Here is a 15,000-nt window from a genome sequence, read left to right on the forward strand (position 1 = left end):
CGTAACTAATTTCAACCAATAATATCATGACATCCACCCATCAATCAATCTTCAACTTTTAGCGCACAGAGCTAAGAGGCTAAGATTCATTAGTTAGCTAGCTAGCAGCAGCACACCCACTTTTCAACGTTCAAATCAAATTCCTCCCAACGTTACGTCCCGCCTGTCTTTCCTGTTTCACTCGGAAATACGTCACGATACGGAAGTTAGATACTCTCGAAATGCCGTTTCATCTCGACTTTAACGCTATTCATTCCCAGCAAGTCGACACTTAATTTCCCAGATCCACTTTGTTTGAACCAATCTGACAGCATCCAATCAGGTTGCAGGAGAGAACCATGAAGAAGTAACGTTACGTTACTGAGCGCCAAAATTATACCAAAGATAATTTCGTTCGCGTACAAAAACTACGCGGTGGTCAACCAAAAACGAACTGTATGCAAAACGTGCGGGTCGAAAATTACAGACGGAGATGCAACAACTTCCAACTTCGTTCGACATTTGAAGCTGCACAAAGAACGGTAAGTCGAGGCTAATATATTAACGTAATTAGCGAGCCAATGCTTAGCTAACGTTACAGCTATCCGTTGCGTCCCCCCCCCCCTCCATGTCGGCCATTGTACAGCAGTGATCTGTTTAAACAGACGAGACTGTTGCGGGTTCCCTCCCCGACTCGTACTTTGATGTTCACCCGAAACGAGATGACAAATCGGCTTCTCAAAAAGCATTCATGATTTGTGTAAATTTAATATATTATTACTCTGTTGTTAAAATGGCATTACATTTGGTGAAGAGCGCATTATGACTTGTTTAGGACTCGAAACTCAAAGTTTAGGACTTGGGACTTGACTTGGGACTTGTCAGTCTTGACTTGGGACTTGACTTGGGACTTGCCTGTCTTGACTCGGGACTTGCCTGTCTTGACTCGGGACTTGAGTGCAAAGACTTGAGACTTACTTGTGACTTGCAAAAGAATGACTTGGTCCCACCTCTGGAAAATATTGAGTACTGGATGTTTGGTCCGTTGTAAAACAGGAAGTCAGATGTTTCATCATCAGTTCATGTGAGTTAAGAGAGAAGAAGCTGATCAAGAGAAACCAAAGTCTGCAGAAAACTACAAACATGGAGTTCAACCCGATCTGAACAGGTGAACTGTGCTGCTGAAGGAAGGTTAAAGGTTAAATCTGAAAAGATGTTTGGTTGTTCAGTCAACACATCTGACTTTATGTCAGAATCACTGGACTGATTTAACAATTATCTGTCAAATCTAAAACTATCCATCACTATTCAAGGTCTGGATGTCAGAGATGTACTTTTTCATTAGTGTGTTTTTTTGGAGCTGATCCATAGAACGTAGAATTCAACCATTAAATGGTGAAAAATATCAACCGACGTTTTTATAAACAATTAAGCCACAAAGATTTCAAAATGAAGTTTGTGTTTTCATTCAGTCTAACATCAACACACAGCAAACACAGCTTCATAAATGTACTCATTTATTATAGAAGATACACAGAATAACAATTCTAAGTCTGAGACTATTACAGTCAAGTGTGATCATCTGAAAAACAAAACGACCGACCGGCCTGCAGAGAAATATACCAGAAATATACCAGTGCTGCAGCCAAGGCTGTATGGATATGTGTATATATAAATATATACACATATATATATATACACACACACACACATATATAGGCTACATATATATATATATATATATATATATATATATATGTATATGGAGAGAGAGTAGTATAGAGTACACCACCTCCATGTCTGCTCCTAGCCTGTATATCTACTGTATATATACTCTATATACTGTATATCTATATACTGTAAGGTTTACTGTGGCTGTTTAGTTCAGTGGTTCTCAACCTGTTTGGCTCCTGACCCTTAAAATAAAGTGATGTTTTTCTGTTTGAGAACCACTGCTACAGACTGCCCCCCCGGTCGGTCCTAACTGAACCTTACTGTGTTAAGACACTGAACTAGCCTCTATGTTTCTACTGAACAGCAGCGAGCGGAGCGACGGTTCACTAGCACTAATAGCATCTAAGCTAACAGTTGTCAAATGAAAGGTTAACAGCTAGGCTAATCTATAGCACCTACAACACTGAGCCGCGCTGGCCGCACCCGCGCTGCAATCCCATAATGCACCACACGCTGCCGCTGTCCTACCGCCCGCTACACTAACTAACCGCACGCTGTCACTACTTCACACAGCAGAACAGAACAGGGTTAAAGTCCAGGTCAGGAATTCAACTCTCGCTCCGTTTACACACATCTGATCACAGCTGCTTGCTGCAGATTCTGTTAACATCTGATTTTGTTTGAGTGTTTAAATTGAAAGTTTTTACATTTTCAAAACTCTTTTTTTCAGTCTAACTCCAGGAAACACATCACAGCTGGACTCGGTCCTGATTGACTCTCTCACTAAAGAATGACTGAAATCCGTCCAATCAGGGTCCAGTTTGCAGCATCTGAACTGAAAGCCTCCACTCAGCAGGTTTACCTCATTTGAATTAGAGGAGCCGCTGCTGTCGGCCAATCAGAGTCAGGTATTGTGACGACTGAGTCTTCACATTCATTCAGTTTAACTCAATCCAACTTTGAACTAAACATTTATCTGCAGAACATCATGAAGAACTTTATTCTGGTCCTGAGGCAGAGGATCTGGATCTTTAGCTGTCAGAGTTCAAACTTCAAACTTCAGATCGTTTGACAACTCAAAATTATTCTTGCAGAAAAATTAATCCAAATCCAAAACAGTGGAAGTTTGCTGTGTAGATCCTGTTCTGTTCATCCTGACAGGCGGAATCACACTGCAGCAGATCAGTGGTGTGTGTGTGTGTGTGTGTGTGTGTGTGTGTGTGAGTGTGTGAATGCAGCCAGGAAGTGGCCTCTATGTCGACTCGGCTCTAATCTAATTTGCAGCACGTGGATCAGAAACCAGAAGCTCTGAAGCGTCCAGCCTCTCCACCTGGGTCCGGTTCTCCACCTGGGTCCGGTTCTCCACCTGGGTCCGGTTCTCCACCTGGTTAAGTAACCCCCCTCCACCCAACCTGCAAAGACGTGAAATGAACACGACTTGCTAACAGCAAATTACGTGTTGGTGGAACGTAAAGTCGGGTGCAGGTCGGGTGCAGGTCGGGTGCAGGTCGGGGTGCAGGTCGGGGTGCAGGTCGGGGTGCAGGTCGGGGTGCAGGTCGGGGTGCAGGTCGGGTGCAGGTCGGGGTGCAGGTCGGGGTGCAGGTCGGGGTGCAGGTCGGGTGCAGGTCGGGGTGCAGGTCGGGGTGCAGGTCGGGTGCAGGTCGGGGTGCAGGTCGGGTGCAGGTTGGGGTGCAGGTCAGGGTGCAGGTCAGGGTGCAGGTCGGGTGCAGGTCGGGGTGCAGGTCGGGTGCAGGTCGGGGTGCAGGTCGGGGTGCAGGTCGGGTGCAGGTCGGGGTGCAGGTCGGGTGCAGGTCGGGGTGCAGGTCGGGGTGCAGGTCGGGTGCAGGTCGGGGTGCAGGTCGGGTGCAGGTCGGGGTGCAGGTCAGGGTGCAGGTCGGGTGCAGGTCGGGGTGCAGGTCGGGTGCAGGTCGGGGTGCAGGTCGGGTGCAGGTCGGGTGCAGGTCGGGGTGCAGGTCGGGTGCAGGTCGGGGTGCAGGTCAGGGTGCAGGTCGGGTGCAGGTCAGCCGTTCATTTCACATATTTGCGTGAGACTCAGCATGTGAAGCAGGATATGAACTGACAGTAGAGGGATTTTAGCGCTCCGTCAGACAGACAGGAGGGAGTGGTCAGTGAAACCGGCTGCTGTGATTGGCTGGACTGTCGGTGGAGAACCAGTGTCACAGAGCGTCTGCTTCAGTGGAAAATAGATCTGCAGTGGGATGCAGTGATGTCACCACAGGCTGAGTGGCGGGGGCGGAGCATAGCCTGGTTCCAATCCGACCTCTGACCTTTGTCCCCCCCCCCTCCTCTCTCTCTACTATCAGCTATCAAATAAAGGCAAAAATGGAGAAGACAGAACAGAGAGACGGCCTGGTGACATCATCGTCTCCTACTCCAGAGACTCGCCCAAGAGGATTTCAGACTGAAAGAGGGCGACGCCTCCGGTTCGGTGCTTTACGTCCAATCAGCAGGCTGGTTAGGACCGACCCAGGTCAAAGGTCAGACCGCCAGTCTGCCTGCAGTACATCCTGTCCGCTATTTCATCTTGGTAGAAATGGCTATTTACAGGCCGGAGAGCGAGACGGGCCGGCGGTTTCTTCGGACCCCCGGGGAGTTAAAATGGCGGCTGTTCATGCAGTCGAGTCCATCAGGCTGCATCATGGGAATATTTACCTGCCTGTCTGTCTGTACAAGATATTTACACTCCTCGGTCCGTGCGACGGCTCATCAGGAGGCGGAGCCGGACTCCAGGTCCGGTCCGTCGTCCCGCCGGTCCGGACCTCTGGCGGGCGCCGGCTCGTTCCCCGGCGCGGGCTCGGCCGGCGGCCCGGCGGCGGGTCGCACCATGACGCGCTGCTTCGGCGCCGGCTTCCCCGGCTTCCCCTCGGGGCTGCGGGCGTCACGCTCGTACTCCTCCTGCGCCCGCTGCATCTTCCGCCGCTTCATCCGCCGCTTGTGGAAGTGAAACGTCAGCAGGGACACGACGACGACGGAGACGAGGACGAGGACGAGGACGACCAGCGCCGCCGTGGACGACAAGGTCTGGCACACCGGAACCTCCGGACGCTCCGGGCTCGCGCCGCCTCCGGTCCGATTGGAGCCGCAGTCCGGGACCGACAAGACCACATCCACTGGTGGGGGGGGGGGTGAGGATGAGGATGTCCGGACAACCATCTTAGAGAGAAGTCCAGTCCTGACTGGTCAGAAATGAAGTCAAGAGGAAAGAGATCCAGAGCCTGATCAGGACTGGAGGACTGGAGGAGGACTGGAGGAAGACTGGAGGACTGGAGGAGGACTGGAGGACTGGAGGAGGACTGGAGGAAGACTGGAGGACTGGAGGAGGACTGGAGGACTGGAGGAGGACTGGAGGAAGACTGGAGGACTGGAGGAGGACTGGAGGACTGGAGGAGGACTGGAGGAAGACTGGAGGAGGACTGGAGGACTGGAGGAGGACTGGAGGACTTGGATCTCTAACCTGCAGCACAGAATAGATCAGAACAGAAAAGAACAGAATAGAACAGAATAGAATATATCAGAACAGAACAGATCAGAGAATTAGAAATAAAGATTGGCCTACAGACAAACCAGAACAGACACAGACAAACCTAACAGTCTGTTGCATCATCAGTCATTCAGATGATTTAGAGGGAAATGAGAGGTGGGGAGGAGAGGTGGGGAGGAGAGGTGGGGAGGAGAGGTGGGGGAGGGGTGGGGATTGGGTGCGGGGGGGAGAGGGGGGGATTGGGTGCGGGGGGGAGAGGGGGGGGAGAGATGGGGGGGAGGGGTGGGGATTGGGTGCGGGGGGGAGAGGGGGGGAGAGATGGGGGGAGGGGTGGGGATTGGGTGCGGGGGGGAGAGGGGGGGAGAGATGGGGGGAGGGGTGGGGATTGGGTGTGGGGGGGGAGAGGGGGGGGGGGGGCTGCAGTGGAGCTACTGCGGCATTCCGGAGGGCAGGACGGATTTCCTCCATCCATCCAGCAGGAGAAGCAGCTGATCCGCCGCTCCGGATCGGACCGGACCGGACCGGACCGGACCGGCAGCAGTAAACCGTCCGGGCCGCCGGCGCTCCGGACCGGCCGCTCCCCGCCGCTCCTCGCGCTCACTTCACACCGAATAGATGAAAGGAAAACGGCTGAACGGCTTACCTTCACCTGGAGCCCGAGCGCAGCGCGGCGGACAGATCCAGACACCGACTCCGCTGTCAAGCTTGAGACAGGAGCACACACGGCTTCCGGTCCGGGCTTTCAAAATAAAAGCCTACAAAAACAAAAAAACAACGGACGTTATGACAAATATAAAGAAGAGATGCCCGCATCTGCTGTTAGTGTTGTGTATTTTTTGGGTTATTCTACACCCGTTTTTAAATTATTTTATTGTTTTTGTTTTTTATGTGTGTATGGTTTTTTTTTCAATAAATAAAAAAAAAAGTGGAGGGGAAAAAAAGAAGGTGGGATTGAACCTGAGATGTGAAGCTTCATGCCGCTTCACCTGTTTTTATAATTTGTTTGTATTATACTTCCAGATATTTTCCCTTTGCTTTCATAGTAAATATTAGTGTTTCTATGTTAAAGTAAGCAAGTATTTCATGGCAGTGTTTGTGTGTATAAACTATGAATAAGACAAATGGAGTTGAACCTGCAGCCTTGTGGTTACAGGACGCTGTCTCTGCACATGGAAACACAACACAGTGTCTGCTCTGTTTTATCCATGTTCTATTTGTACTGTTTCCCCACAGGATCAATACATTTAATCTGATCAGAAAGGCCCAAAGTCAGAATACAGTCTGCAGAATACACCAAGAAACAACCTGGGGAGGATATAGAATAGAATAGAATAGAATAGAATAGAATAGAGCTCCTGGTTTCAGGTCAGTCAGAATAAACCTCCCATGAAACACCCGTAATAACCCATAATAGGCTGATAGATAGATAGATAGATAGATAGATAGATAGATTTTTGTTATACACTCCGACATTTTGTTTTTGTGACGTCATGCTCTTATCATGAAGTTAAAGTCTCCTGACTTCCTGTCTGCTTGTGTCTATCTCTGTCAGCTTGACGCACCGCAGCCAGACTGATGACGTACTGCTGCTTTTAACCCAGGATCCTTCACCAGCTGACGTCAGTATACACAATATATTGCAGGGTTAATCAACAATAAGACGATATTGGTATTAATGATCGATATTCTACTAATCAATAATATGGGAATATTGATATTTACTGTATGTGGTTTCCTTCTCTCTCCAGATGTTTTTAGTTCCCTAACAATAATTTCATCATCAGTCAGCAGATGAAAGCTCAGCCTGTTTGTTTCCCTTCAGCTGGACAGAAAACATTAAACTCAAAATAATATTCAGACCGACCTGAACTCTTATGGGGGGGGGGGGGGGGGGGGCAATGTAACACATTAAATTGCCCGTTGGATTTACCTGTTAATTTTTGGCAACCCTAATAAATGCATTCTTCGGGTTGTAAGGAAGTGTAAAAAACATGCTGCCATTTTTTCTATTGACCTTCAGTGACCTTGACCCGATGTCAGAGCTGAAATGTTGTTTTCGCGATTGCCGCCTCAGATGTGAAACTGAAAGAGAATGATAATGCTACAAAGCATACTTTATCCTGAGACCGGAGACTAACTCTGTTATCGAGTCAACAAGAGAACAGGGAGCATACTTGCCAGCAGTCGTGCACGAGGGGGCGTCCATCTTCTGACGCCCATACCCTCCATGCTGCAGCCATTGCCCTCTCTCAACATCAGGAACATCGCACCGACACTGACAAGCAGAGCCCAGCGGTGCTGCAGCATCATGGAGCTGAGCGGACCGGCCGGTTTGCATGCAAAGGAAGGCTGACCTGTTGGCAGGCGCTAAGCAGGTCCAGTTGAGGTGGCGTCTGCGTTTGCCGGCCCGGGAACCTCTAACCATCTGACAGCTGACACAGAAGGCGCCACTGAGGCATTTGTATGCCGGCTGTATGAGCCTGGCACTACTGTGGTTGATGTTGGTGAACTTAGATGGAGACTGTTCTGTCTCTCTTTCTGTTGCTAAGAAATTGCCACCAACACAAGGAGCTTTACATGAAGCCACTGCTCACACACACTTCCAGGCCATAGTGTGGCATCAGGACCGAGTGCCTGAGCTGCCACCAGCAACTGGATCCGGACGGAAGACAGAAGGGGACGAGTGCCCGTCCCAACACAGGATCCTCCCGCTCCGGCATCCATTACACATTTGATTAAATGTGGCTGCAAGAAGAGCAGCAGCCAGTCCAACTGAGTCTCAACTGCTCTGAGATGTGTGTGTGTGGAGCAGATGAAGATGTGTGTGACGTCAGTCAGGAGCATCCCTTGGGGATTAACACTGACACTGCTGTGTGTGTGTGTGTGTGTGTGTGTGTGTGTGTGTGTGCTCATTTTATCGTTCTGTAGATCGATCAGTGTAACATGTTCAAGAATTGTTCACATCTTTGTTTTCTCTTTGATCACCTAGATTAGTAATTGTCAAAGAGATGACTTGAAAATATTTGATAACTGTGATGTAAAAATATGATGAATATATAACATGAATGACTCATTAGCATGTGACGCATTTACAAAAATCAATTATTACTTGAGTACAATGCAAGTCTGAATCCTAATTGTTTGTAATAAAAATAACCTTATTGTAAACCATATGGTAAATTTTCAAATAGTTTTCACATGAACTATGCAAACATAATATAACAATATTTGGTTAATTACTCTGCACATTAACAAACAATTGTATATATTCATTATGACCAAAACGGTCTTTTTTCAGAATCCTAAAATGTCTAATTTTGTCCGGTCTGGTACAGGAACAGATGCTACAAACGTTTATAAAAAAACCTTTTGTAATTCATCTAGTTTACTTGTTCACCCAAAATTATACCGGTAAACAATATTATTCATAATTTAATGTGACATAAAGGGTTATGTATGTTTTCTTTTCAAAACACTTTTGTTTCTTGTATCACAACTAAAGTGCCATGTGCCGATTTGGTACAATACTAAGTGTTTGAAAAAAACAACAACTAGGTGCCGACATGAAAAATGGCGACATGGTTTTTCTACAAGGTAAAACATCCCAAAAGGCAATTCAACTAGTTGCCAAAAATTAACATTCAAAACCAACTGGAAATCATGTTTAACCCACTATGAGTTAAACATCAAGTCAAACTGGAACAACTCCAGCATCAAGATCTGTAAAATAAACTGTGACTGTCCTGCAAGATGAGGAGAGGAGAAGCAGAGGAGAAGAGGAGGAGAAGAGGAGGAGAAGATGAGAAGAGAGGAGAAGAAGAGAAGAGGAGGAGAAGATGAGAAGAGGAGGAGAAGATGAGAAGAGAGAAGAAGAGAAGAGAGGAGAAGAAGAGAAGAGGAGGAGAAGATGAGAAGAGAGGAGAAGAAGGGAAGAGGAGGAGAAGATGAGAAGAGGAGGAGAAGATGAGAAGAGAGGAGAAGATGAGAAGAGAGAAGAAGAGAAGAGAGGAGAAGAAGAGAAGAGGAGGAGAAGATGAGAAGAGAGGAGAAGAAGGGAAGAGGAGGAGAAGATGAGAAGAGGAGGAGAAGATGAGAAGAGAGGAGAAGAAGAGAAGAGGAGAAGATGAGAAGAGGAGGAGAAGATGAGAAGAGAGGAGAAGATGAGAAGAGGAGGAGAAGATGAGAAGAGGAGGAGAAGATGAGAAGAGAGGAGAAGAAGAGAAGAGGAGGAGAAGATGAGAAGAGGAGGAGAAGATGAGAAGAGAGGAGAAGAAGAGAAGAGGAGGAGAAGATGAGAAGAGAGGAGAAGAAGGGAAGAGGAGGAGAAGATGAGAAGAGAGGAGAAGAAGAGAAGAGGAGGAGAAGATGAGAAGAGAGGAGAAGAAGAGAAGAGGAGGAGAAGATGAGAAGAGAGGAGAAGAAGGGAAGAGGAGGAGAAGATGAGAAGAGAGGAGAAGAAGAGAAGAGGAGGAGAAGATGAGAAGAGAGGAGAAGAAGAGAAGAGGAGGAGAAGATGAGAAGAGAGGAGAAGAAGAGAAGAGGAGGAGAAGATGAGAAGAGAGGAGAAGAGGAGGAGAAGATGAGAAGAAGAGAAGAGAGGAGAAGATGAGAAGAAGAGAAGAGAGGAGAAGATGAGAAGAAGAGAAGAGGAGGAGAATCAGCAGCAGTAAAGGAAAATAAAAAGCTGCTGAAGTTTCATTTAGTCGACGAGGACAAAACTCCAAAGTGTTAAAATCATCTGGATGAAAAAGAAGCACCAGGCTGAACACAGCATCTGTAACTGAGACAGGAAGAGAGAGAGAGACACACTCTGCCTCGCTCTATCGCTCCATCCATCAGTATTCACACCACACACACACACACACACACACACACACACACACACACACACACACACCAGTCAATGTCATCAGGAATGTTCTTATAAAAGGTGTTTTATGGAAAAGCTTTTAGTCGTCCTGAGAGCGAGAGAGAGAGATAGAGAGAGAGACAGAGAGAGATAGAGAGAGAGACAGAGAGAGATAGAGAGAGACAGAGAGAGAGAGATAGAGAGAGAGACAGAGAGAGATAGAGAGAGACAGAGAGAGAGAGATAGAGAGAGAGACAGAGAGAGATAGAGAGAGACAGAGAGAGAGACAGAGAGAGATAGAGAGAGAGACAGAGAGAGATAGAGAGAGAGACAGAGAGAGAGAGACCCAGCCTCCAGCACCACAAATATAAATTCTTTCTAGATGCGATTGCCCCAGAACAGAAAGCGATACCGACCTCGGCCTGAACATCAGCTCACAGGTAACTTCAACAGAGCTGTGAACGAGCTGAGAGACGAGGCAAGAAGGGCTTTTTACTCCATCAAGAGGAACATCAAGTTGGACGTCCCAATTCAAATCTGGCTCAAAATATTGGACTCCGTTACAGAACCCATTTCCCTTTATGGTTGCGAGGTCTGGGGTCCACTTGCCAACCGAGATTTTACAAAATGGGACAAACCCCAAATTGAGACTCTGCATGCAGAGTTCTGCAAATCCAACGGAAAACACCAAATAATGCATGCAGAGCAGAATTAGGACGATACCCACTAATTATCAAAATTCAAAAGAGAGCATTTAAATTTTATAATCACCTAAAAGAAAGTGACCCTGACACGCTCCATAACAAAGCCCTCACCTACAGAGAGACTCAGAGAGAAAACAAAACAGAGGAGTTAGACAAGGCTGCAATTTGAGTCCAACACTATTCACTGTGTACAGAAATGAAATCAAACAGTCCTGGACTCATACTGGGAGACCAGGAAGTCAAACGCCTGCTCTGTGCAGATGATCTAGTCTTACTATCCCCATGTAAAGAGGGATTACATCACAGCCTGTCAGGACCGGGCTCTGACAGTAAACATGAACATGAAAATAAAGAAAGCCAGATCTCAGGGAAACAAGTAGCAGCTCACACTCGGAGAAAGCATCACAGCACACAGCAGCACTTACACTAACCTTGGACTAACAATAAGCTCATCAGGAAGGTTTGACATGGCGATCACATCGCTGACAGAAAAGGCATGACGAGAATATCATGCAGTTAGAAGAAACATCTCTAAATTCAATCCCCCCATAAAAATTGAGCTGAAGATTTTTGAATCCGTAATACAACCAATCTTACTTCATGGCAGTGAGGTCTGGGGACGCTTACTGAACTGCAGCTGCAAAACATGGGATAAAACCCCAGCAGAGCAATTCCATCTTTATTCCGCCAGCATATTTTGCACGTTAACAGAAGCTCCTCTGACCCGGCGTCCGGGCGGAGCTCGGCAGATTTCCACCGCCGCTTGCTGTTGAGAAAAGAGCCGGCGGGTTTTGGTGCCGCCTGGGCCGATCAGAGCCAGACTCTCTCCACCACAGAGCTCCTGAGCTCCCGCCCACAGAGAGACTCCTTACACCGACAACGTGGACCTGGACTCCACCCGGAGAACGATGTTCAAACAAACTGAACGCAGTAACAAAACCGACTACATCTGCAAGTGCCCAAAATAAATTCAACAACACAACGAGTTCAAATGTTATGAAGATCTACAAAGAGAATACCAACCTGCAAATTATCTTGTTAAAATTAAAGATTGTAAAAAAAAGATCAATTCTAACTAAACACAGGGTCAGTAACCGTGATCTCGCCATTGAGACGGGCCGCCATAAAAAGACACGGCCGGCCAGAGAAAACAGAACATGCCGCCGCTGTCCGTCAGGAGAGACGAGCAGACGCATTTCCTGCTTCACTGTGGAAAACAGAAGAGAGTCAGAGATTTATACCTACCAAGCATTATGCTGAAAATCCCAACTTCCTCTGTTTACAGAAAGAGAAAAGCTCCAGGTTTTATTGGGGGAAATAGAAAAACCGTAGAACTAGTTTCAGCTCAGTTTAATAGTAAATGTCATCAGCTGCTGAGAAAACAGAAATGTTGGAAATGTTTTGTCTGTTACAGATTCTCCTCCTTTCCTTTTCCCTTTCTGTTTACTCTTTCAAGAGCTCTTTTTCCAATATTGCTATCAACTGAATTGAACTGCAAAATTGAACTGAACTAGTAACGTTACTGAACTGCTTTAGATCATACTGTTGTTGATATGATTGTTGATATTTGTTAGATTACTATTTATTAATTATTAATTATTAGTCAATGTTGCAATCTTACCCCATTTGAAATATTGTACTGCTTTGGCAACATAGGTGTTTTTGTTTCCTATCATGCCAATAAAGCATATTTGGGTTAGGGTTAGGGTTTAGATCAGTTATAAACACTGAAAACTTCCTGCAGCAGTTGATGCAGTTTTGTATAATCGGCGCCACAGCGCCTCCACCTGGTGGAAATGAGAACTGCAGGAGAATCAACTTCCAACAGTTAACTGGAAAACATTCAAACAGCTCATTAAGTTCTTCTGCAGGACAGTCTGAACCAGTTTCTAAACTACAGTATCTATCTATCTATCTATCCATCTATCTATCTATCTATCTATCTATCTATCCATCTATCTATCTATCTATCTGTCTATCTATCTATCTATCTATCTATCTATCTATCTATCTATCTATCTATCGATCCATCTATCTATCTATCCATCTATCTATCTGTCTATCTATCTATCTGTCTATCTATCTATCTATCTATCTATCTATCTATCTATCTATCCATCTATCTATCTATCTATCTATCTATCCATCTATCTATCTATCTATCTATCTATCTATCTATCTATCCATCTATCTATCTAGCCATCTGTTCAGACCTAATTCTCTATTCTATTCTTTTCTATTCTATTCAATTCTGCTCTAGAATAGAATAGAATAGAATAGAATAGAATAGAATAGAGTACAGTAGAGAGCTGAGATGGTGACTGAGTACGAGTACTTCATCTGGAGTACTTGCTGATACAGAGTACTGATCTAATTCTGATCTGATGTTCTTTCCTCTTTGCACTTTGAAGCGAACACTTCATCTGGAGTATCTGAGTATCTGTGAGTTATCTTTATGGTTATTGATTTTAAAAACAGAAGGAAGGAAGAAAACATCTCACAGGCTAACAAAGTAAATTACAACAGAGTCTGACACAGTCAGTGTAGATTTAGATTGTAAATGAAGGAATCTTTTTTTAAATTTCTCCGCTCTGACTTCTACAGGAAGATGGAGTTGTAGTTTCTCCTCAGATTCCCTGCAGGTTTCAGACTCTCCACCAGAGGGAGCAGCGAGCCCGTCCAACACCGCTTTTCTATCTGTTTCTAATGTTTCTAATCCACTGACATTTATTATTTTAGTTTCCCTCCTGTTTCTCTTCAGAGATTCCCATAGTACTTAGTTTCCCATCGTTAAAAAATACATTTTAAATTCAAATAAACTGCAGATTAGAGTAACGGTCATGCTTGTGTTTTAAACACTGAATGTTCATTTATTTATGGAGGCGCTTGCTCTCAGTGCTGCTCACTAAAGCAGAGAAGCGAAGTGGACAGAGGTGTTCAGAAATGTGTAGAGAGCGGTGAACAGAGTCTTACAGCTGCGTTTCTTTTTAACACATTGACCGACAAACACACTCACACTCCCATTCATACCTACAGGCAACTGACAGTCTCCGGTCCAGCTGAGCTGCATGTGTTTGGACTGTGGGAGGAAACATGAGAACATGAGGAGAACATGCAAACTCCACACAGAAAGAACCAGGCCCAGATTCAAACCTAGAACCTTCTTGCTATCTTCTTCTTCTTCTTCTTCTTCTTCTTCTTCTGCTTCTCATTATTTTTATCATCATTATTATCACTCAGCACTTTTAGCACTATTATAAAACAAAGTTTACAAAGTGCTTCACAATCAAGACCTTTTAATTTACTCTTTACATGAACTGCCTTGATCAGAATGTGCTTAATGCTGCTTTCCGTTTCTCTGTGGACGACACAGTTATTCATCATTGTGTCTCAGTCAGACAAGGTACAGACTCAGCTCTGCTAAATAAAGCTTGTCCTGAATGCAGAGAAAACCAAATTCATGATCTTTTGTCATTTATTTCACTGAATTAGAGTACTGTCACTTTACAAGGGAAAGTAGTTGAGCTCGTCACCACCTACAAACACAGAGGGATTTCGCCTGATGATCAGCTCTCCTCACTGTCTTCACATGCTGATACTCTGAGCTTCATCTCACCCTCTGCTGTAGATCACACTCCAAGGCTGGTCGGCCTTCTCTCTCAGGCTGGTATGTCTTCATCTAGAAGGATATTTAGGAAAACTCCCTTTCTGTCCGTCTTGCTGCATGTGTCCTAAATGTGGCAGGTAGAACTTGCGGTCTGAGGACAGACAGCAGCACTTCTGACTGTTTAAAGCTCCAAACTGAACTGGGTCAGAAGCGTTTCTGCTCTCTGCTGCTCTACCTGGACCAGCCTGCAGGGGGCGCTGAAGCTTCACAACACTCTCACTGCTGCTCACTGTCAGGCTGATGGAAAGTCTATGGAAACAGAATCTAGTGAAGATTGCAAACGTTTAAATAGTTTTAACATGTTTTTCTCTCGCTGTTTTATATTTTGTCTCTTCTTGCTGTTTCTGATGACTTTGGTGTTTGCGTCTATATCAACCCCTTTGAAGAGAGACAGCCCATTACCAGAGCAACACTTCACACTCTCATGGGTGTCATTCCAACTCAGGAAAGACCTACCTGCCAAGGGAGGGCGGGCAGGACCACGGGCGGCGCCGCTGGGGAAGAATGAGCCTTGAAAGTGATCAGTAAGATCTTAAATTTGATTCTGAATTCAACAGGTAGCCGTGTAAAGAGGACTAAAATGGGGCTGATATGATCTTGCTTTGTGGAATTAGTAAGGAACCTA

The sequence above is a fragment of the Centroberyx gerrardi genome, chromosome 6 (genome assembly GCF_048128805.1).
Source record: "Centroberyx gerrardi isolate f3 chromosome 6, fCenGer3.hap1.cur.20231027, whole genome shotgun sequence".
Classification (NCBI taxonomy): Eukaryota; Metazoa; Chordata; class Actinopteri; order Beryciformes; family Berycidae; genus Centroberyx; species Centroberyx gerrardi.